This window comes from Neltuma alba, unplaced genomic scaffold (genome assembly GCF_004799145.2).
Source record: "Neltuma alba isolate B1F8T4 unplaced genomic scaffold, ASM479914v2 tig00011224_pilon, whole genome shotgun sequence".
Lineage (NCBI taxonomy): Eukaryota > Viridiplantae > Streptophyta > Magnoliopsida > Fabales > Fabaceae > Neltuma > Neltuma alba.
In genome coordinates, this window is record NW_021635946.1 from 179,649 (window position 1) to 202,143 (window position 22,495).

The following is a 22,495-nucleotide window of genomic DNA, read 5'->3' on the forward strand; positions in this document are numbered from 1 at the left end:
GTGGTAAGTGCGTTAATAGAGTTGTAAGACTTGTTAAAAGAACTGTTAATCATGTTATGAATGCTGAAAAAATCACATAAAGCTAGGCACTTAGTAAGTTCTCTAAGTTTAAAAACCTATCATATAATTAGCTGATGACGTTAATGGTGTTCTAAATATTGTTATAATAGTTGACAATTATGCTACAAATGTTAAAAACATTTGAGTTTAAAAACTTGGAAAAACATGGTTAATGTTGTTACTGAAGTTATGAGACTCATCAAAAATATTGTTAATTACATTAAAAATATTTTAAAAAAACCTCAAAAAAATAGTTGCTAGTAGTAATAGTCCTAATTTTGGTTATTAGAACTTCAGTAACTATTGTCATGGCTCAAAGGCCATCGACATTCAGCGGGTTAGTGAATTGGTTAGTGACGGTAGTTAAGTTTTTTTTCCCTTACATAAAGGGTGATATTGTAAATTCAATAACATGAAAATTTTAATTTAATAATATTGACCAAATTAATGTGACTCTGAGGTCTTTGAAAATTCAAGTATGTATATATATATTTTGGAATCTTCTCAAACTTTATCTCAATTTTTTATAAATATGGATAACAACGTTTTTGGGATCAGGATATGCTACTCGATTCAGGACACATACACATGCGTCCAGGAAAATTATTCCACAGCAGTCAAAGAAAAGATAGATTGGTTTGGTGAGCAAGCAAAATATCTTAGGGTTGATGAAAGTAGCCAACAGTGAAGGGAATTGTTTGCTGAAGATATTGATTCAAGCGATACAAAATCGAATAGCTTTTTTCTCATTTCTCATCCAGATAATCTTCAGTCTCCTTAGCCCCTTTACTTTGTACTTCTTTGTGTTTTGAACCTCATCAATCATTTTCTTCTTGAATTGATAAATTTACATCTCGCTGATTGTTTCAATAGTTTTGACCTACCCAGCTTGAAATTAAAGTCTGAATCAATCTCTCAAGTAAGTTTCTTTGTTCATTTTCAATGAATTGTTGCCCGTAATTTTGACGTCTTTAAACACATTTATAATGCTTTCAAGTAATCTTCACCTCACAAATCTTATTAGCTCTGCCTATCATTGGAGTTAGGGTAGAGTATCTTTCAAATTGTAGTGTGCATGACTTTAGTTTGCAGAAGCACCATCACCAGATTCAGAAATTTAATTACTTCCATTTTATATTATGGAAGCTTGACACCCAGCACGAGCATCCCCTTCCCACGCCTGCACGTTTCACCTGCTTCAGTCTGTAACACCAATTATAGATTTGGTCAAGGTGAGTTTGGGTCTTCCTCTTTTGCGAGGCGTTATTGGTCAAATTTGCAGATCTGGAAACCATCTGAATGCATGCTTGATTGTGTGATTTGTAGTGAGCTGCAATAGAAATATGGCCTCTTTAGCAACTGTAGACATTTGTGATTCAAATGCAAAAATGTACCAACTGGTGAACTGCATGTATTGCAGCCAATTTTCCAGAGCTATGGTCAAAGGAAAGAATTCTCAGGTCCCATTGTGACATTGAAGGTCTTTGAGGACAATGTAGTGGTAAGGGAGCTTCTTGAAACAAAAGGGGAAGGAAGAGTTCTTGTGGTAAATGGAGGAGGAAGCACAAGATGCGCTTTGGTGGGTGGAAACTTGGGGCAAATAGCTCAAAACAATGGGTGGACTGGCGTTGTGGTGAATGGATCATTAGAGGTGTTGATGAGATCAATGGCTGTGACATCGGTATGAGAGCCTTCGCGACAAATCCACTTAAATCAAACAAGAAAAGAACAGGCGAAATATGTCACACCTTACTATTATATCCACTTAAGTTTCATTTAAAACCACTTTAGACCGCATTGGATGGTCTTGGGCTCAATTTTCACCTTAAAAACGCTAAATTTCGGATTTTTATTGTTCATCGGGTAAAAATCCAGTTTTTCTGGCCCAATTTCAACAATTCATAACTTATTCCAAAAAAATCCAAATGAGGTGGTTCAAAATTTTATTTAAATCTCTTTAAGTCCTCTTTCAAGGAAAAATAATATTATGATTCAATTCCTTATAAAAAAGCATCAGGTTTTTGTGAAATGCAACACTGTCTATTTGCCAAAAACCCTTTTTCCCAGATTCTGACCTTTAACTTTGAAAAATCATTAAAATTCGTATACTTAGCCATTTTTAACGTATTATCTATCAAATTGAAGCTCAGGACGTTATCTATAATCATGCCAAAATTCGTGGTTAAAAGAATTCAGGAACATAATCAAAACGTTATGTGAGCATGACAGTGTTAGTGTGCTTACAGCACTGTTAGCTTAATATATACATAACCAAAAAGGGTCCACGAATTTTATGGCAAAACACCACACTTTAGCCTCCAATCTACAGCTTGCTCATAGTAGTTTCAGGTCCTAAAATGTTAGATTATATTTGAGGGATGAGATTTTAAGAAATCCCAGTAGCAAGATCAATCAACCAAACATTAACATGCATCATTATAAAGCATTTCAACATTAGCTATTATAGGAGAACTAATCTTTTTATAAATAGGCAACCTCAACATGCAAGGCCATGGTAATAAATGCAAGGAGAAACCATATCACAACATCATAGTTCAACCATATAATAGCAAGCATACATGCCATAAATAACAATGCAAAGTTAACATTAATGGCTAATTAGATCCCACTACCTTGATCAATGCTTTTTGTTTTTCTTGTTGTTCCTTCTTGCTTCCACAAGTGCCAAACCCTAACATGGCAATCCACAAAAAAGGTAGCAAGAATCATCAACCATTCCTCATAAAATCAATAGCATAACTCAAGTAACTCCTAAGCCCCTTAAAGCTTCCATCTTTGTTCTTGAATTTTTAGAGTTGGTTTCCATAAAACCTAAAAATTCCCTCTTGACTCAACCCCACATGATTTTTCATGTAGATTACAAATAACTACTTGGATTTAACAAAATAAATTTTCCTCTTCCAGTTTCAGCTTGGCCGAACCCTTAGGGTTTAAAACTCAAAAATTACAACTTTGCTTCTGTGGCTTCCAACACTTATTCTTTAAGTTTTACCCTTCACTATTTTTCATTTTGAACACAATGGAAGCCTCAAAACTTTGAAAAACATATCCTAGGGTTCATATCTTACTTTGGCTGAAAATAACACTCAAGGAAATAACCATGAAAAATACTTCAAAACCAACTATAATCACTTGCAAACACTAGGATCTAACTTGTGTTGTTGTGTCTTAGCAAGTGTGATGAACAAAACTCCCTTCCCTTTTTATTATTCAGTTCGGCCAACCATTAGAGAGAGAGGGAACAGATTTTTCAACCATAAAAGAGAAGGAAAACAAGGCAAGAACACATCTAGAACTAAGAACTCACCTTAAATCCTTGATTGAATGACCAAAGTTGATGCCTTTCTCTTGGTTTTCCTTTGAAGCTCTTCCTTTTCCTCTCTAACTCTTCTTGGCCGAAATGTAGATCAGATTTAGGGGAGGAGAAGCTCATTCAATGCACACAAAATATCCCATCTACCCACATTAATGAGAAGCCAAGTATCTAAGTGTCTTACTTTTCCTTGCACTTTTCAAAAAGTCAAGATCCTTTAATTAACTTAATGACAATTGAAATTAATTTCAAAAGTCAAGATCCTCTCCATTGGTAGCTTGACACTTGGAAAGCCCTAATTACTATCCATTAAAGGCTTAACAAGTGGCAACTTGTAGGCTAAGTAAAGTGCAAGACTCTACTTCTTGCTTTATCGGTGCACTTTTACTCCGGGTTTAACTTCTTTTCTATAATTACAGTACTCTAGCCCCTATAATTATTTTTTATCAGATCCATAAATTATTCTCCTCATTTTTATCTTTCCAAATTGCCCTCTTTGTCTCAAATTTAATTTTCCAATAATTAATAAAAAGGAAAACTAATTTCCTTCTCTTTATTGATTTTTCCACTTTTCAAAGAATTGAAAAAAATCTTGGACACTTGAGGGTCTTCTTTTAATTCATAATCTCTTATAATTCCTTGGGATATCATAGAAATTTTTTTGAGATTTTATTCTTCTTAAAAATATTTATTTGGAATTTTCCAAATAAAGACCTTAAACTAGCTTAAATTGCCCTTAAATTCCTTTGTAATTTCTCTAAGGGAAAATTGGTCACAAAACTAATTTTATAATCCCATATAATTCTCAAGGAATATTTTCCTTATTTTTCCTTAATTTTCTGAGACTCAGAATTATTTTTCCATAATTATTCTTGACCAATTTTCCTTAATTAGTCAAACTTTTCATAATTGGCCTGGAAAATTATAATAATTATTTTCCACCAAAATTCTTCTATTTTTCCTTGTCATTTTTTACCTTTAAATTTTTAGGAATATCCTTATTCCCAATTACCATATTATTGGATGTGACAAAATATATGTTTTTGTTTATATTACAGGAGCTCTGATTCATGAAGGGGAATGGTTGTAAGCTGATAATGATGGGACCTTGTGTCCAAGACTGAGTTGTCTATGTGAATTCTGAAGCAGCAGCACCAACTTCTTCTCATAATGCTATTAAATAAACAGGACTGGAAAGAAATTATGCAATGGTAATTCAATTTTCATGTGAACAATGGATACCAAATTGCATATCTTGTTCCTGTGACCAAATAAGGTTGGATCCAAGACAGGGTTATCAATCTGAATTCTAAAGCAACACGAAACTCCTTGTCATGATGGTTTTCAAATAAGCATGACTAGCAATAAATTTATGCATTGGTAATTTGATTCTCTTATCATTTAAGAGAGCATATTCATGCTCATGAATATACCGTTCACACTACTACACAGAGTGAGGAATACTTGACGCTAAATATTTGAGGTTATTACAAAAAAACCGTCAAATATAGTATCTCAGGGAGAAAACTTGACGGTTTCAATAGGAACCGTCAAGTTTCATGGGAAAATACTTGACGGTTTTTTAAAAATCGTCAAATATTCTCAACAATACGACGGTATGTTATAACCGTCAAGTATCTTTGAGGTAAACTTGATGGTTTCTCCATAAACCACCAAGTTTTATAATACTTGACGGTTTTTGCCTAAAACCGTCAAACATTGTTGTAAGATACTTGACAGTTATTAATAGAAACCGTCAAGTATTGTGTTTTAAAACCCCCTTCGCTGTTCATTTCGCTCTGCCCAGTTCAAAATTTCTAGTGCCCCCTTCTGCTTCAATCTCTCTAAGCCGCCATACCCACCTCATTTTCAGCCTTCCTTTTTGTTTTTATTGATCGTCCTCCATCATCGTCCCTCTTTGTGTCCTCCTTCATCACTGTGGCGTCCTCCTGCATCGTTGTTGTCACGTATTGTTCTCCAAAATTTGACAGCTTCAGGTTAGTCCTCCTTCGTCACTCGCTCCCCTTATTTCCTTTAGTGCTTCTTCCTTCGAAATGATTGTAGTTGAAAGAAGATGATAGGATGATATTAGGATTGTTCACAATGTGCACACAGAAAATAGGTTTTTCTGTTCGGCCGAGTGGGTCTTTCGCATTTTGATCAGTTTTTGGCTTTAGGGTACTTTCAATTTTTGTTTTCGCCATAATTGTTTGGTAAATAATTGAAATTGCTAATGTTTCAATTTTGTTTCTGTAATTGAAATTGACTGACTGATGGTTTTCTACTTAATTAATACTTCTTTGAAGTTAAATAGAAGGCATAAAGCCTGGGGAATGCTAAGTTATAGCCGTTATGCTGCCAAATTTTTTTCAAATCGAATAGCACATCAGTAGTAGTAGAATATTTTTCGAACTGAAGTGAAAGTGAATTTTTCTTGAATTACTAGTTGCTAACAACTAGAATTACTAGTTGTTAACAAGTAGAATTAAAGAGGGATAAATGTGATCAATAGTGCCTCATGTGTTGACTTTCTATTTTTGTTTAATTCTCACAATATCTTTGAGTCGCTGATCACATTTTCCTCTAAATGATTCATCTTAGTCGGGGACCATGGGCAACGAATGGATGTCCGCCAATCGTCTATCAAAAGAGTATAGGGATGGGGTAAAAGATTTTATTAAGTTTGCCATTGAGCACGCCGATGATTGCAACAGGATTATTTACCCGTCTTAAGTGTTACCTTCTGAAGTGGGTTTCACCATCCGATTGTGAGAGCCACTTAATTATCAATGGAATTTATCAAAGTTACAAGTGTTGGACAAAACACGGAGAGACAAGAGATGCGAGTAATAGTAGTCGAGGGTATAGTGAAAGCTGTGGATCATCTAATCTTGACATGAGTACATGTGAAGCTGATCGTCTTGAGGAGATGACAAATGCGATTGAACGGGAACTTGATGATTGTCCTGAAATGTTTGACAGATTGAAGTGTGATGCTAAGACACCTCTATATGAAGGTTGTACTGATTTCACAAAATTGTCTGCAGTGTTGAAACTGTATAATTTGAAAGCAAGAAATGGATGGAGCGACACCAAGCTTCACAGAACTGCTGTTACTTGTTAAACAAATGCTACTAAAGAAAATGAGCTTCCAAGTAAAACGTATGATGCAAAGCAAGTGTTGCACGCTCTGTGCCTCAGCTATGAGAAGATAATTGCTTGCCCTAATGATTGCATTTTGTTTAGGAAGGAGTATAAGTCACTAACTGAGTGTCCTATGTGTAATGCATCGTGCTACCAAGAGAATGGGAAGAGCCTGAAGAAGGCATTATGGTATTTTCCCATTATGCCAAGATTCAGACGTTTTATAGTAATGTAGAAGATGCAAGAAATTTAAGGTGACATATGATGCATATAAGGAAGAACATTCGAGTTGAGAGCTATGTTATTTGGCACAATTAACGACTTTCCTGTGTATGGTAATCTCTTAGGGTATAGCATTAAAGGGCAACTTGGTTGTCCTATTTGTGAAGAGAGCACAGATTCCATAAAGTTGAAGCATGGAATGAAAAATTCATATAGGGCATTGTACATGGTTGCATCATGATCATCCTTACCAGCAATTCAAAAAATATTTCAATGGGAATTCAGAAGAAGGTAAGGCACCTACACCGTTGATTGGGAAGGATCTATTTCAAAAGGTGAAAGATATAGATTGTGAATTTGGAAAACCTTTCGCGAAGCATGCTGGGACAAGTGGGTGGAAGAAGAGGTCTATTTTCTTTATACTGCCATATTGGATAACCTTGAATGTGAGACATTTTCTTGATGCTATGCATATTGAGAAAAACGTATGTGAAAGTCTGTTTGGCACATTACTCTATATTCCCTAGAAGACTAAAGATGGCATAAATGTCAGGTGAGACATGGTTAAAATGGGGATAAGGGAGGAATTGGCACCAGAGGATAAGGGAACTCGTACATTTGTTCGTCCGGACAGCTCACAACCTTTCTAGAAAAGAGAAAAGTAGTTTTTGTGAGTTTCTTGCTTCAGTAAAAGTGCCGAAAGGTTACTCTTCTAACATTAGTAACCTTGTTTCAATGAAGGATATGAAGTTAAAAGGTTTAAAATCTCATGACTGTCATGTCTTAATGGAAAACTTTATTCCAGTGGCAATACGGGCTATTTTACCTGATAAGGTGCGAGTTACGATCACAAAGTTATGTTTCTTCTTTAAGTCTCTTTGCAGCAAAGTGATTAATCCTAGTAAATTGCCAAGATTGCAAACCCGAATCATAGTTACGTTATGCGAACTTGAAATGTATTTTCCTCTGGCCTTTTTTGACATCATGGTCCATTTAACCGTCCACTTAGTTAGAGAGGTCCAACTATGTGGCCTAGTGTATTTAAGATGGATGTACCCAGTTGAGCGTTACATGAAAATATTGAAAGGGTATGTGAAAAATCGAAGTCGGCCAGAGGGTTGCATCGTAGAACGATATATTTGTGAAGAGGCCACTGAATTTTGTACCCATTACTTAAAAAATGCAAGTGATATTGGGGTTACAATGTCTCGTCATGAGGGAAGGACAGATGGAGAAGGGATTATGGGAAAGAAAGTTGTAACTATTTCAAACCAACAGTGGGAGCAGGCACATCTATATGTATTGCACAACTCCGAAGAGATTGAGGATTATGTGCATGAGCATATTGATGAGCTAAAGAGGGATAATCCCAATAAACTTGAAAGTTGGTACACCAAAACACAAAATAAACAATTTAAAGCATGGTTGAGAGAGCAGGTGCATGGCAAGTATAATAATGATCCTAATTCTGTTTCAAATTAAAGTTGTTGGCAGATGGACTGAACAAACATGTGATTTCTTTCACAAGCTACCTTATCAATGGGTTCACTTTCTATACTAAACAGCAAGATGATCGGAGTAAACAGGAAAACAGTGGCATAACTCTTGTAGCTAGTACCATGCATATATCGAGTGCCAAAGATAAAAATCCTATTTATGCACGTATGTCATACTTTGGAGTGATTAAGGATATTTGGGAGTTGGATTACATTGAATTCAGAGTTCCGGTATTTGGTTGCAAGTGGGTGGATAATAATAATGCATTGAGGATTGATGACTTAGGGTTCATACAATTGAATTTGAATAAGGAAGGATACAAGGAAGAGCCATTCATTTTGGCTTCTCAAGCTACACAAGTATTTTATGTCCCTGACCCAACTACTAAAGGATGGTCTATTGTTTTGTTGACTAATAAAATGAATATTGAAGAGACGGGGTATGAAGACAATGCAGTTGAAGATGATCCATTTCAAGGGACATCACTTGATTCTTATTTAAATGAAGATCAATCCATGTACGTCAGGCACTATCACAACGACGGAATATGGATTTCAAAGAGGGGGAAAGTGTTTCATAAGAAGATCAAAACAATTCAAACCAAGAAGAATATGCAAAAATATAAGAGTAGAAAAAGAAAACGATCTTCTTAAACATGCATGTAAATTCTCTTATTATTTTCTTTGATTCTTTTATTTGTTTTAATTTTGTTCAAGTCAGTTTTGTCATTAATGACTTTATTTTCATTTAATGGATTCTCATTCATTTTGTTTAATTGAATTTCATTGCAGATGGTAGACGATAGCGGATCTAGCACCGATAATCCATCTTAGCTGAGAGATGCCTCTGACCAAGAGAGACAGTTGCAAGACGAGGTAGCACGCATACAGAGGGGCCTTTGTGTCATGCAAGAGGTCGTGAAAGCTCGAACAGAAAAAGAAATAAATTTTCCGTACAGTGGAATAAGAAAGGACAAGCTGTACGGTCAAATAAATTTATCAGCTATATTGGGGTAGTGGCATGAAGCATTGTGCCCATTACAGCACAACACTGGAGGAGGGTTGATTGTTCAGTGCGAGACGCTATTTGGACAGATGTATCGGTAATATATTATAACAACTCAAATTTCATTTTTTTACAAGCTGCATGACACTAATGTGTTGTTTTATATGTTTTGCAGTCTGCATTTGATATAGATGAGAGCAGGAAGAAGTTTGTGGAGGGGAAGGCTGGGAGGGCACTGCGCTCTTTTTGATACTTTGCGACACACAAGTACTTGAAGGATCCTTCTACAGCTGACGAGTTCGAGGTTCCTAGCTTGATACGGGACTTGGTCAAACCAGAGGATTGGGCTGCTTTTGTGACGTCACGTCGTGATAGTCAATTTCAAGTTCGATTTCAAGTAATAATCCTCGCTCTTTTCGATATTAAATAGTCTATTTTGTTTAATCTATATACTGTTTAATTGTGAATCTACTTTGTTTTTGTAGGAATTAAGTACCCAAAATAAGGAAAGGGTAAAGAAGAATGAGTATCCCTACCGAAAGGGGCGCTTGGGTTATGCGGGCCTCGAGCAAGAGGTGACTCAGAAGGAGGGATAAGATTTCACTGTATCCCATCAGATGCTGTGGGCATTGGCCAGGCAAAATAAAGATGGCCAAATTGATAATCCTCGCGTTAAGGAGGTCGTGGACAGGATGGTGAGTATTATTCTAAATTAAATAATCCTCACGTTATTGTCAAATATCTTTAAGTATGAATAACTATGTCAATATTTGTTGCACAGGAGAGTTTGTCCCAGGAAGTTTCGCAGGGGGCATATTCTGCAGATGACCAGGATATATTGAGGAGGGCATTGGGGACTCCTGACCATCCTGGTCTTCTTAGGGCATCGGTTATGGAGTCACCAAGAGGGATTACTTCGGTATCGACAAAAGCCCTTTTCATCGTGCACACCTTCCTCTGCTGAGTTCATGGAGCTGAAGGAAGAAACATGCTGGTTAAAGGAGCAAGTTAAAGCAAGCGCTCCTAATTGAGCAGTTGATCAAGAATCAAGCACCACATCCGGCTTCGAATCTCAGACCAAGTGGCAAAGATAGATGTACATTCCCCTTGCTACCTGAGGTATAATACTTGTGTTTATACAATTACATTCAATAATTTATATATCTAGCGGACATTCAGTGTATAGCGGATAGCCCTAAACATCACACTGTTGCAACGGGCCACATGTTCAATTTACCGGGGGAGAGTATGATTCCTAATGTGCCTCTCCCTGCTAATCATGTGAGGGTGCAATTGAACACTACTATTGATGCGAATTATGCCCACCCCAGATGCAGAGACAGTAGCTCAAGCAGTGGGTAGCTTTGTCGCTTGGCCTGGCCGTCTTCTTACATTAGGACATCCTTCAAAGGTATATATGTATAGGTCTACACATTCAGCTGATTTAAAATAAACTCTATTTTAATTACTAACAGTCTGTTTGTCAGTCTAAGGGGAAGAAGAGCCTATTGGGTGATCACTCATTATCATCGCCACAGAAGCAGCCCTCTGAGCCTGTTCAAGCGGTATCATCAAGATTCCGAATATGTCTTGAGGAATATGCAATTGGGGCCAGATTAGAACATGGCGAGGATTTCATGATTCCCCTAGAGTTTGAGCCAGAGGTCTACGGTCGACCCTCGTTAGATTACGTCACGAATGAAGTATTGAAAGAAATTATGACGCATGGAATGGCCAGCACAAATGCCTGTAACTTTTATATCAGGTATTTCTTAAAACCTTAACTAAATACTTAAGTACTTGAGCATTTATCCTATTGATATCTTTGTTTGTTGATTTAGATATCTTTTCAAGAACTTTATAGCCCCCAGTGGCCTTGATGACAAGTTCAAGATTATCAGCCCTATACTTTTGCTGGCCACGGACCTGATATGAAGAAAGACTTATCTAGAGACTTGTTGGATATCTTCATTTCTAGGGCAGCACCAGGGGCTCAAACTTTGTTTTTGGCGCCTTACTGTCAAGGGTACGTACGTAGTATACTGAACTTTCCTAAATTCTTTCATTTTCAAAATAATTTGTAATTTTTCTAATTGTCTTTCTTATACTTAGGGGACACTGGATGCTAATTGTGGTCGATCCCACAAAGCTGAGGATTTGGTATCTTGATTCTCTTCATAGGGATCCAACCAATTGACCATTTATGGTTTTATTGTTCAACAAGTAATATTTATATCTATTATTTAAATTTAATTTAATTTCTTGCTTCAATCTAATTTTTGACAATCATTAATATTCAATTTTATTGTCTTCTTAGGGCTTTGCGACTGTACCGCACAAATCAAGCCTTACCTGCCCCTCGGTAAAAAACAGCCAATTTGACGATACCTTCCCGTGGAAAAAAGTGAAGGTATTCATTACAATTATTTACTATTCTACTAAATATGGTTTATTTATATGATTGACTAATATTATTTCCTTTTACATTCTTTACGGTGCCCACGTCAGCCCAAAAAAAGCTCCCATTGTGGATAGTGCGTGATGAAATTTATGAAGGAGATAATTATGCACAATGCTGACACAATCCGTACGCAAGTAATATGCATTTGTTAAAGTTCAATTTATATATTTAAGAATTGTACTTACTGTAGCTTTACATTTATATCTAACTTATGTCATAATTTGTGGTTGCATACAGTACTTTGCTGACACATATTGCACAGTGTATTCATCAGCTCAGATGGAAGAAATCGTTGAAGAGTTGGCGATGGCCTTATTCCGTCAATGGGCACAAAATAGATAGGGAAGTGTACATTAAGACATTGTATGTACAGCTTTGGTTTCAATTTTGGTTTTGGTTCGTTTTTGGCTGTTGGTTAGTTTTTGGCATTGCACAACTTTGACAATTGGCTAATTTTGGAATTGGTTCACCTTTTGTACTTGTCCAGAATTTTTATATTACTTGCCTTAAACACAAGTTTTTTTAATATCATAGTTGGTTTTGGTTCATGTATATATAATAATGTAAATTATTTTTGGTTCATTAAGATGTATATGGCTGAATTGGTTTGAATGCTGGCCTGCATGATTCTGTTGAATGAGCCTTTGTTCGGTTTCAAAATTGCAGGGGGGCTGCTGGCAAAGCAGAACGCGTATAAAAAAAATTCCCATAATACTTGACGATTATTACTTAAAACCATCAAGTATTCATATAATACTTGACGATTTTTCACAAATAACCATCAAGTATTTTTAACCATACATGACGATTCCCAAAATCATCAGGTATTGATACTTATAATTGAGGGTTTCTAATTAAAACCGTCAATTTTTGTTCCAAAATAATTGACGGTTTTTCTGAAAAACCGTCAATTGTTTGAATAATAATTGACGGTTCTTCATTTAAAACCATCAAATATTATTGAAATATTTGACGGTTAATAACCGTCAAATATCAGCTATTGAAATATATGACGCCAGTATACTTGACGGTTTTTAACTGTCAAATATAACCCAAAATAACCGTTAAGTATTTGTCATTTTGTAATAGTGTCATCACTCGAAATTTGGACCACCTAGATCAATTTTAAATTATTTGGATTGAATTTAAATCTTTTATATATTTTAATTAATTTTTTGTTTTAATAGATGCATAATTTGAAATAAAGATAATTTTATAACTAACACTTCTTCAAAAAATAAAGTTATAGTTGAAATAATTGTATATTAAAATAAATCTGAACAGTGATGAGCAACTTATCATTTATGGAATGAGGGCCCATCATTTTATGAGCATCTTGTTTGCATATGTCATCTTGTTCTTTATGATTAATTAAGGTTGAACTGCGCATTGGTCGTCATAGCCTTCATTCATTGGACTTTTATGGGTGCTCTATAAAAGTAGGAAAAATGACACTAGGGTCTCATGGAACATAAAATACTACAAAAAAGTCCCAGGAAATCTAGTAATAAATCTGAAGTCCTAAAGGGACTTGATTGCAATTTAATGAAAGGCTGAAAAGACATATCTGCCCTTGTAAGAAGCACCCAAAGCTATTGAAAATTTACTCTGTTTCAACCTGAAAATCGCCACCCTGTTTGCAGAAGAGAAGAGGAAAAAAATACCCAAACTTCATTATGTTTCTTCCTTACTCCCATCTGAAAATCTTGCCTACTCCACTAACACCAACCATTGGCAAAAACTGCTTGTGTTCTTTTGTTTGATATGTGTTGGTCATCTAAGTTGGTGTTTTATTATAACTGGATAGGGTGATGATGGGCGCTCTATTTCTAGATGTATCATGGGTGGGTTAAAGACGATTTTGCTCTGTTTCGGTATGATTCAACAGGAATTGATGAAAAACATAAAGTTTGATGTGGGTAGAAACCCTTACTGCGAAATAGAAGAATAAGTAGTCAATATAGGCTGTGACAGTTGTCAATATAGCTCCTTGACTTGTCAGTGATCACTGTGTCATGTAAGTGTATATTAATTGGTTTTGTCACGCTTTTGACACAATGATGATGAGCTTCTGTGCCCTTAGCTCATTGGCAGGGGTTAAAAGTAGGAAGAAGAGGCAATGAACAAAGGTGAGTAGTCACATGAGGTAAAAAAAGAACATGGGCAAAAAGAAAGACCTCTTTGATCCTAAACAAATGATGGCAAAAGATTTTTTTTTTTTGTAGATAGAAGTGATGACATGAATTTTTTTTGTAAATGTCATGATATACATAAATAGGTCATTTGATACTAGATACATGCAATTTTATGTTTTATTTTTAATGAGTTGTGAAATTGATGTAATTATATTTATATGAAGTTGTGAAAGAAAGCTTGTTATATATTATATTCTGATACATAATCAGTTGTCATTATCTGCACATTTCATTGTCAATGCACCTTTTATCACTTGTCACTTGTTGCACCATCAGTTGTCAGTTTATATGCTGATATAAGTCTTAAAAAATGTGATTTAAAGTTACATACTACTAAACATCATCATATAATATCACAAATTCTTCTAAACTAATACATTTTTGTTATAATGTGATCTAGAATTGTTATTAAAAGTCAATTATTACTGATAAAAATTATGAAATCTCTTGTCATTAATGGCACTTTCACTTGTTAATGGTAGCATAGTGACTTGCCAATAACTTAATTGTAACTTGTTAGTTTATTTGTTCATCTGAATCTGCTTAAGTTTTTAAAAAAGGTCATTTAATTGCAAATTTGAATCAATGTTTCTTGCATCAATTGTTGATTTTTATGTTCTGACTTATTCATAGTAATACCATAACTTGGCAATTTTTCTGCTAATATATGTAATTTTGAGAATTGGTCTGCTTTTTATTTTCAAAAAATAAACAATATGACTACAACAAGATATGAACACCACAATAATCACTTAAAAAAAAGACAATATGTAAGGATCAGGTGGTCTTTATTATAAATCACAGCAAACAAAGAAACTTAAGTTGATAAAAAGAAACTCACATATTAATCTAGATATTAAGTAACTTGAACTCACATTTTTTAAACATATATCAGCAAATAAATTGATAAGTAATAGTACAATAATTTATAAGTCCTACTGAAATCATTAACAGGTAATGAAATCATTAACAGGTAAATGTGTCATTAGTGACATGTGATTTTATAATCTTTATCAGTGATAATTAGTTCTTAACAATGATTCTATATCACATTATAACAAAAATATAGTAGTTTAAGGGAATTTGTGATATTATATGATGTTGTTTAGCATTATGTAACATAAAATCATATTTTTTTCGAACTTAGATCAACACATAAATTGACAACTGATGGTGCAACAAGTGACAAGTGATGAAAAGTGCATTGACAATGAAAGGTGCAGATTATAACAACTGATTATGCACCAGCTTTCTTTCACAACTTCATATAAATGTAATTACACCAATTTTACAACTCATTAAAAATAAAACATAAAATTACATGTATCTAGTATCAAATGAACTATTTGTGTATATCATGACATTAACCAAAAAAAAAATTCCAAGAGGCCTTTTTTTTTGCCCATGTTCTTCTTTTGCCTCATGTCACTGTTCATCCTTATTCATGGCCTCTTTTTCCTCCTTTTATAAACTTTGCCAATGAGCTAAAGGCATAGAAGCTCACCATCATTGTGTCAAAAGCATGACAAAACCAATTAATATACAGCTGCATAACACAGTGATCATTGACAAGTCATGGAGCTATATTGACAACTGTCGCGGCCTATATTGACAACTTATTCTCCTATTTCACAATAAGGGTTTCCACCCATATCAAACTTCATCTTTTTCATCAATTCCTATTGAATCATACCGAAACAGAGCAAGATCATCTTCAACCCACCCACAATACTCCCTGAAATAAAGTACCCATCATCACCCTACCCACCTATAATAAAACCCCAATTTAGATGACCAACATACTTCAAACAAAAAAAAACACAAGCAGTTTTTGTCAATAATTGATGTTAGTGGAGTAGGCAAGATTTTTAGATGTGAATAAGGAAGAAACATGATCAAGTTTGGGTATTTTTTCCCCTTCCCTTCTAAAAACAGGGCGTCGATTTTCAGGTTGAAACAAAGCAAATTTTCAGGAGCTTGGGATGCTTCTTACAAGGATAGAGATGTCTTTTCAGCCTTTCATTAAATTGCATTCGGGTCCCTTTGGGACTTCAAAGTTATTACTTAATTTCCTGAGACCTTTTGTAGTATTTTATGTTCCATGGGACCTTAGTGTCATTTTCCCATAAAAGTATTGATGAGTTTAATGTTATTGCATCTGAATTTGACAAAAGATTTAAGCTGCTCGTGTGTTTGTGGCATTTTATTGGGCCTATGAGGTTCTTTAGGCTGCTTGGTTATTCTTTCAGTTGCCTTTAATATTAACATATGGATTAAGAGCAACAAAGAAAATTTTAAACACCCCTCTCAATTTTGAGATTGTTGGAAATACTTCCTTCAACCTCCTGATGATTCAAGCCCTTCAAGATTTCAGCATTGCTGTTGTTTTATTTATTGACTTTGTCTATAACAGTCTCACATTAAATTCTATATTTATTTCCACATGCACATTTTCGTTCATCTAGAAACAACGCATCAATGATTGAAAGGTGACTTGTACGGATGAAGTTAACCAAGAAATGGATAGAAGGGCTTAAATTTGAAGGGGTATTTTTTTAATCGCAAAATTAGGTTACATGTGTGTGTGGGGTAGAATGTCAAATATAACTTTTTTTTTTTTTTAGGCTATCCAAATATAACTAATTAAAATAGGTATTTAATTTATATTGATTGAAAAATGTTGCTTTTTGCCAAAGGGAGAAAAAAACAAAAATAAAGAAAAATGTTGCTTTTTTTTTTTTTTGAACTAGAGACAAAATGATATTCATGATTAAGTTACAAATACTTAACATTCCTACTGGTAGAATTAAAACTAAGAAAACAAGGTTTAGAGATAACAACAATATTAAATGAAGAGAAATGATGAACAAGGACAAGCATTTCTTGCTAAGTGATGTTGAGAAGAGAGATATCATGAGAAGGAAGTTGAAGAAATCTCTTCTCAACAAAAGAAAGAAAAATGTTGCTACAGGAAGGGAATATTTGTCTTTTTGTTTCCTGACCATCATTTAGCCAAATGTTTGCATAACAAGCTGGATCCATCAGGAAATCATATTAAACATCTTTTCCCTTAATTGAGAAGGGTTTACGGTTTGGTTACAAACAAATTTGCGGTGCAAGTGAAATGACAAGTACATTGGAGTATAAAATAAAACTAACCACAAGTACATTTTGTTACCAAAAACAAAAACACAACAAGAAGTACATTTTTGCTTTGGGACTACCAATAATTAAAATTGGATAGCCTTGAAACTTTCATCAACATGGACAGAAAAATATAAAAAGTAATGGTTTAATGCATAACCATCTGTACGAGTTTAGAATCATTCCAGCCTGACGGCATCTAGTTAACTTCCAATTTTTTAAGCAACGGTTACATTTTTTTGGGACAATAACTGAATAGCCTTGAAACTTTTACCCACGCGGAAAGGAAAATCAAAAGCGAATATTTACTTTCATGTTAAAAAAAAAAAGAGTCATCGGATCAGGAGAAGTTTTAAGAATAAATATCAGTAGCTTGTTAATTCACATAATTTTTTCCTACAAAATCTGAATATGCATCATACAATATATTGATTTCAAAACATTCGAAATATAACCTCAAAGGGAAACTTAATGGGAACTAAATAATTAATTTATAGAGATTAAAAAATTATTTGAATGAATTATTTGCAGAAGAAACGTGTTTGTTTTTCTCAAATACATCTTTTACTCTTATGTATTAAAAATAACTCTTTTAACAGAAAATTTTGTTAATATGTATAATTAGTCGGAAGGGTTTGACTAAATTATAAATTTTAGAGATAAAAAGAATTGATTTTTTATAATTATAATTCAATTAAAACTCTATTAACAGAATAAAACAATGTCTATCTTTATTCTAATTTTAGTTCTTATAATTTTAAACATGTTCTGGTCTGTTAATGGATAAAATTATTTAATTTCTTATTAAAATATTAAAACTAATGTTTTCATGCAAAAAAATTTGAAGGGAACAAAAACTATCATTTGAATTGAAACTGCAGATATCAAAACTAAAATGACAACAAATTACAGACGTCCAACATTATATCAACCGTCTATTAATTCTCACATTTATCATTGGAGTGATTTCTTTTTTCAATCAAAGTTAGACTACAGTTAATCACTAGTGATATCTGAAGAAGAGAGAGAAAGCTAGAGAGAGAACGTGTTAGCCTTTCCATGTTACACTCTAATGAAAACCCTGACAAGCAACCTCTGGACCGTCCGATGGACGGAATGGGGGAGCCAAAAGGAGGAAGTAAACACAAAACGAGCACAAATGAGAATAGGGAGATGAGGAGTCTGTAGAGCAAGAACCTGGAGATGGAAAAATAAAGGAATAAAATGAGGGAGGATGTAGTCAGAGGAAAACAACAAAGGAAGGAAGGAGAATTCATAGGTAATGTGTCACTTGCCCCTAGGCAGTAAGATTGGATGAACACAGAAGGTGTAGTAACTCCAACTAAAGAGAGAAGCCTATCTTATAGAGAAGCTTTGCAACCAAAGAATGACAGAAGTTGGGAGCAGCACGGTGAACAACAACAGACAGAAGAATAGGATGGAAGCCTCTTGTTTGATAATGACCCTGAGCTTCTGAAAGGCATAACCATAAAAGACTCAGTGGTAGGACCAATCATTGAGTTCTCGAAGGAAGAAAGGAGACGAGTAGCTAAGAGATGGGAACACACGCTCATCATCAAACTCTGGGAGGAATAATGGGATTTATTCAGATGCGAACGAAAATAAAAGCAATGTGGGGTAAAGGAGGAAAGGTGGAAATTTCAGATATAGGAAATGGATTCATGACCGCAACCTTCCAAACCCTAGACAACTACTACTTTGTGATTGAAGGAGGCCCATGGCTCATTCAAAACCATTATCTGACTGTTCAAACATGGAAACCAAATTTCAACCCATGGAATGAGAAGATTCAGAGACTAACAATATGGGTCAGACTTCCAGGATTACCAGGGGACTATTAGAACCAAAAGTTCTTCCATCTGGGGAACAAAATAGAAAAGGTGATTAACGTGGATGAGGTGACCTTCCTGGGAGCAAGGAGCATGTATGCTAGGATATGTGTGGAGATAGATTTGAATGCACCACTGCTACTTGCGTACACGGTGGACGGAAATAGCCTCAAGACTGAGTACGAAGGACTACATATGATTTGTTTTGTATGTGGGAAATTTGGTCACTCACCAAAACGATGCCTGTGTAAAAGAAACCGGGAAGAAAAGCAAGATAAACCAGAGAATAGTAACCAGAAGGAGGGTCGAGAAGCGATTTCAAGCAAAACTCTGGCTAGCTCCCTGATGACTATGTATGGTGATTGGATGATTGCACAAGCGACAAAAAAGGGGCGGCGTTTTGCCCTAAAAGAAGGAAGGCCAGTGGAGTAGCAGAAAAAAGTACAGAGGGGTGTGGACAAGATAGGCATGGCCTCCAGATTCACTGTACTTGACATAGAAGAGGAAGGTGGAGGCATAGAAGAAAATGATAGGGGGGAGAGGCGGCCACTAAAAGACCTTTCTAACTACAATGAAAGAGGAACAGGAGCAGGTTCTGACAAGGCGTAGCCTAGGAGAATAGCAGAGAGGGTAGAGATTAAAAAGAAGTCAAGTAGAAAAGAGGGAGAAGGAAAAGAGCAACAGACAAAGGGATCTGAAAAGAAAGAAGAACCAACAGTAAACATGACAAAACAACAAAAAGAACAAAGGGCTAATAAAAAGGTAGAAAGCAGTGAGGCCAGAAACGAAGAAAACAAAGTGGGCTAGTCAGAAGAAATACAATATGGTCTAAGTAGAATAATAAGGGACATGTACAAGGAGAAGTATCAGGAAAAACATGTAAGCCGAGAAGAAGACACAGAAATAGGGGATACTATTGTAGAGAACTTCTTGGAAAGCCTTCTAGATCGAGTGGAGGAATCAATGGACATGGATCAACCTAAGCCACCTGACCAATATGAAATAACGAAGATCATAGGCCTATCAAACGTAGAGAGGCAGATTGCAACCGAAGGAAAACTTCACGTGCGGCAAACGCAAGTGCAGCAAAGTGAAGAAAGTCTATAAATGGTAGAGAAGTGGGGATAGAATAGGGACCTCCATGAGTAGTAAGTGGTGGTTTTTCCCTCTCTTTCAGCTTTGTTTAATGATTCTAGTTTGGAATGTAAGGAGGAAGCAGCCAGAAAAGAATTCAGGTTGGCTCTAAAAGATCTAAGGAAGAAATTCAAACAGGAGATTATAGTTTTGGTGGAAACATGGTGCAGTGGGAACTCAGCACAAAAAGTCCTAATGAACTTAGGATTCAAATATTGGGAAGTAGTACATGCAATTGGCATGTCAGGAGGAATATGGATCCTTTAGAATGATGATAACATTCATTTCAAGGTACTAAAGAGTCACCATCAGTTTCTTCATGGGGAGGTTTCTGGAATAAGTAATAAAAGTTGGCATTTCATAGCGATTTATGCTAGGCCGAGGGAAATGGAAAAAAAGGGAACTTTAGGTAGAATTAAAGATTTTGGCAAAAAGTATGACAGCCCCTTGGTTGTTAGCAAGTGATTTTAATGACATAAAATAGCAAGATGAACAAAGAGGAGGAGTTCCTGCAATAGAAAGCAAATGCAAAAGGTTTAGGGACAACATTGAGGAATGTAAACTTATTGACTTAGGATCAGAAGGACGAAAATTTACTTGGAGAGGGCCTATTGTTAAAGATGCCAGTAGACTGTTTAAGAAACTGGATAGAGCTCTTTGTAATCAGAATTGGAGGGATCTTTTCCATAAAGCTTTTGTGAAAGTTAGACCGAGAATAAACTATGATCATCACCCACTGCTCATAAATCTCAAGTCTAAGAGAGGGAACAGAGTAAGCATGACCCTTTCGCTTTGAGGCAGCTTGGCTACAACATAATCAGTTCAAGGATATGTTGAAGGAAAATTGGACAAGTGAGAAACCCTTGACAAAGGAGTTAGAGGAGCTAGTACCAAAGTTAAAGGAATGGAATCTTAATACCTTCGGCCATATAGCTAAAAGGAAGAATGAGTTACTTGGGAGAATTGAAGGCATTCAACGCCTTATACATAATAATAACAACCCGTTCCTAGAAGACCTGGAAGCAGACTTGAAAAAAGAGTGGTTAGAAATGTAAGCAAGAGAAGAAATCCTCTAGTTTCAAAAAGCAAGAACCAAATGGTTGCATAATGGGGATCAAAACACAAGATTTTATCACACCAATACCTCCATCAGAAAAAGGAAAAATAGGGTCAATACACTAAAAGACGAAGAGAACAACTAGGCGGAAGGAAAACAACAAGTGGGGCAATTGATCTTGGATTATTTCAAGAGCTTATTTCAAGAAGAATATTTCAACAGAAAGTAGATGAGAACGCAGCACTAATGGCCAGAAGTTAGTGAGATAGAATGGGACGCAATCTGTTGTGATGTAACCAGTGAAGAAATAAAAAGATGCAATTTTCTCTATAGGAGGACTCAAAGCACCAAGGGAAGATGGATACCTTGTAATTTTTTACCACAAGAACTGGGACATAGTTGCTGAAACAGTAAACAAAAGTGTGAAGAAAATGTGGAATGCACCTAAAAGAATAAGAGAAATAAACCAGACCCTACTAACTCTGATTCTAAAAGTTGAAAACCCAAAGAAAGTAAATCAACTGAGACCTATCTCTTTATGCAATGTAGGATACAAATGCATCTCTAAAATCATAGTGAAGAGATTAAAGAGCGTTATGGCAAAAATTGTGTCACCCTTCCAAGTAAGTTTTGTACTGGGAAGAAATATACATGATAACATAGTAGTAGTAAATGAGCTGATACATACCATAAGAAGGAAAAGGGGGAAAAAAAGGTTATATGGCTATCAAGGTAGATTTGGAGAAAGCCTATGACAAGATGAGTTGGAACTTCCTGGAGAATGTGCTACATGAGTTAAACTATCCTAAAGAGATGAGACACAGAATTATGATGTGTGTTACTACAACCTCGACTAAGATTCTGTGGCATAGGGAAAAATTGGAGAGTTTTCAACCTACAAGAGGGATTAGACAAGGAGATTCTATCTCTCCTTACTTATTTGTGCTCGGTATGGAAAAACTCACACACCTTATACTAGATAGAGTGAGAGGGAAACTGTGGGGAGGAGTGAGAGTTGGCCGAAAAGGCCCAAATATATCACACATGATGTTTGTTGATGACCTGTGCTCCTTGCCAAGGCCAATACTGACCAAATTGAAATTATTTTAAATTATTTGTAGGTATTTAGCACCAGTTCGGGACACAAAGTGAGCAACGAGAAGACCCAAATTTATTTCTCTCCCAATGTACAACAGAGAATAACGAAGAGCATATGCGACAGATGCAAATTTAAGCAAGTTGGCGATTTAGGGAGATACCTAGGAGCAGATATAGTCCACCACAGGAGGAAATGAGACAAGTACAAAACAGTGGTGGAAAAAATGAAGAAAAAGTTGAATGGATGGAAAGCTGATAGTTTGTCACTTGCAGGGCGAATGACGCTAGTGAAGA

At 35.4% G+C, this 22,495-nt stretch overlaps 1 pseudogene; it reads left to right on the top strand.

The window, feature by feature from the left end:
* Positions 1–1,120: 1,120 nt before the first annotated feature.
* LOC114762587 (putative 4-hydroxy-4-methyl-2-oxoglutarate aldolase 3) lies at positions 1,121–4,531 on the top strand (annotated as a pseudogene).
* The last annotated feature ends 17,964 nt before the right edge of the window (positions 4,532–22,495 follow it).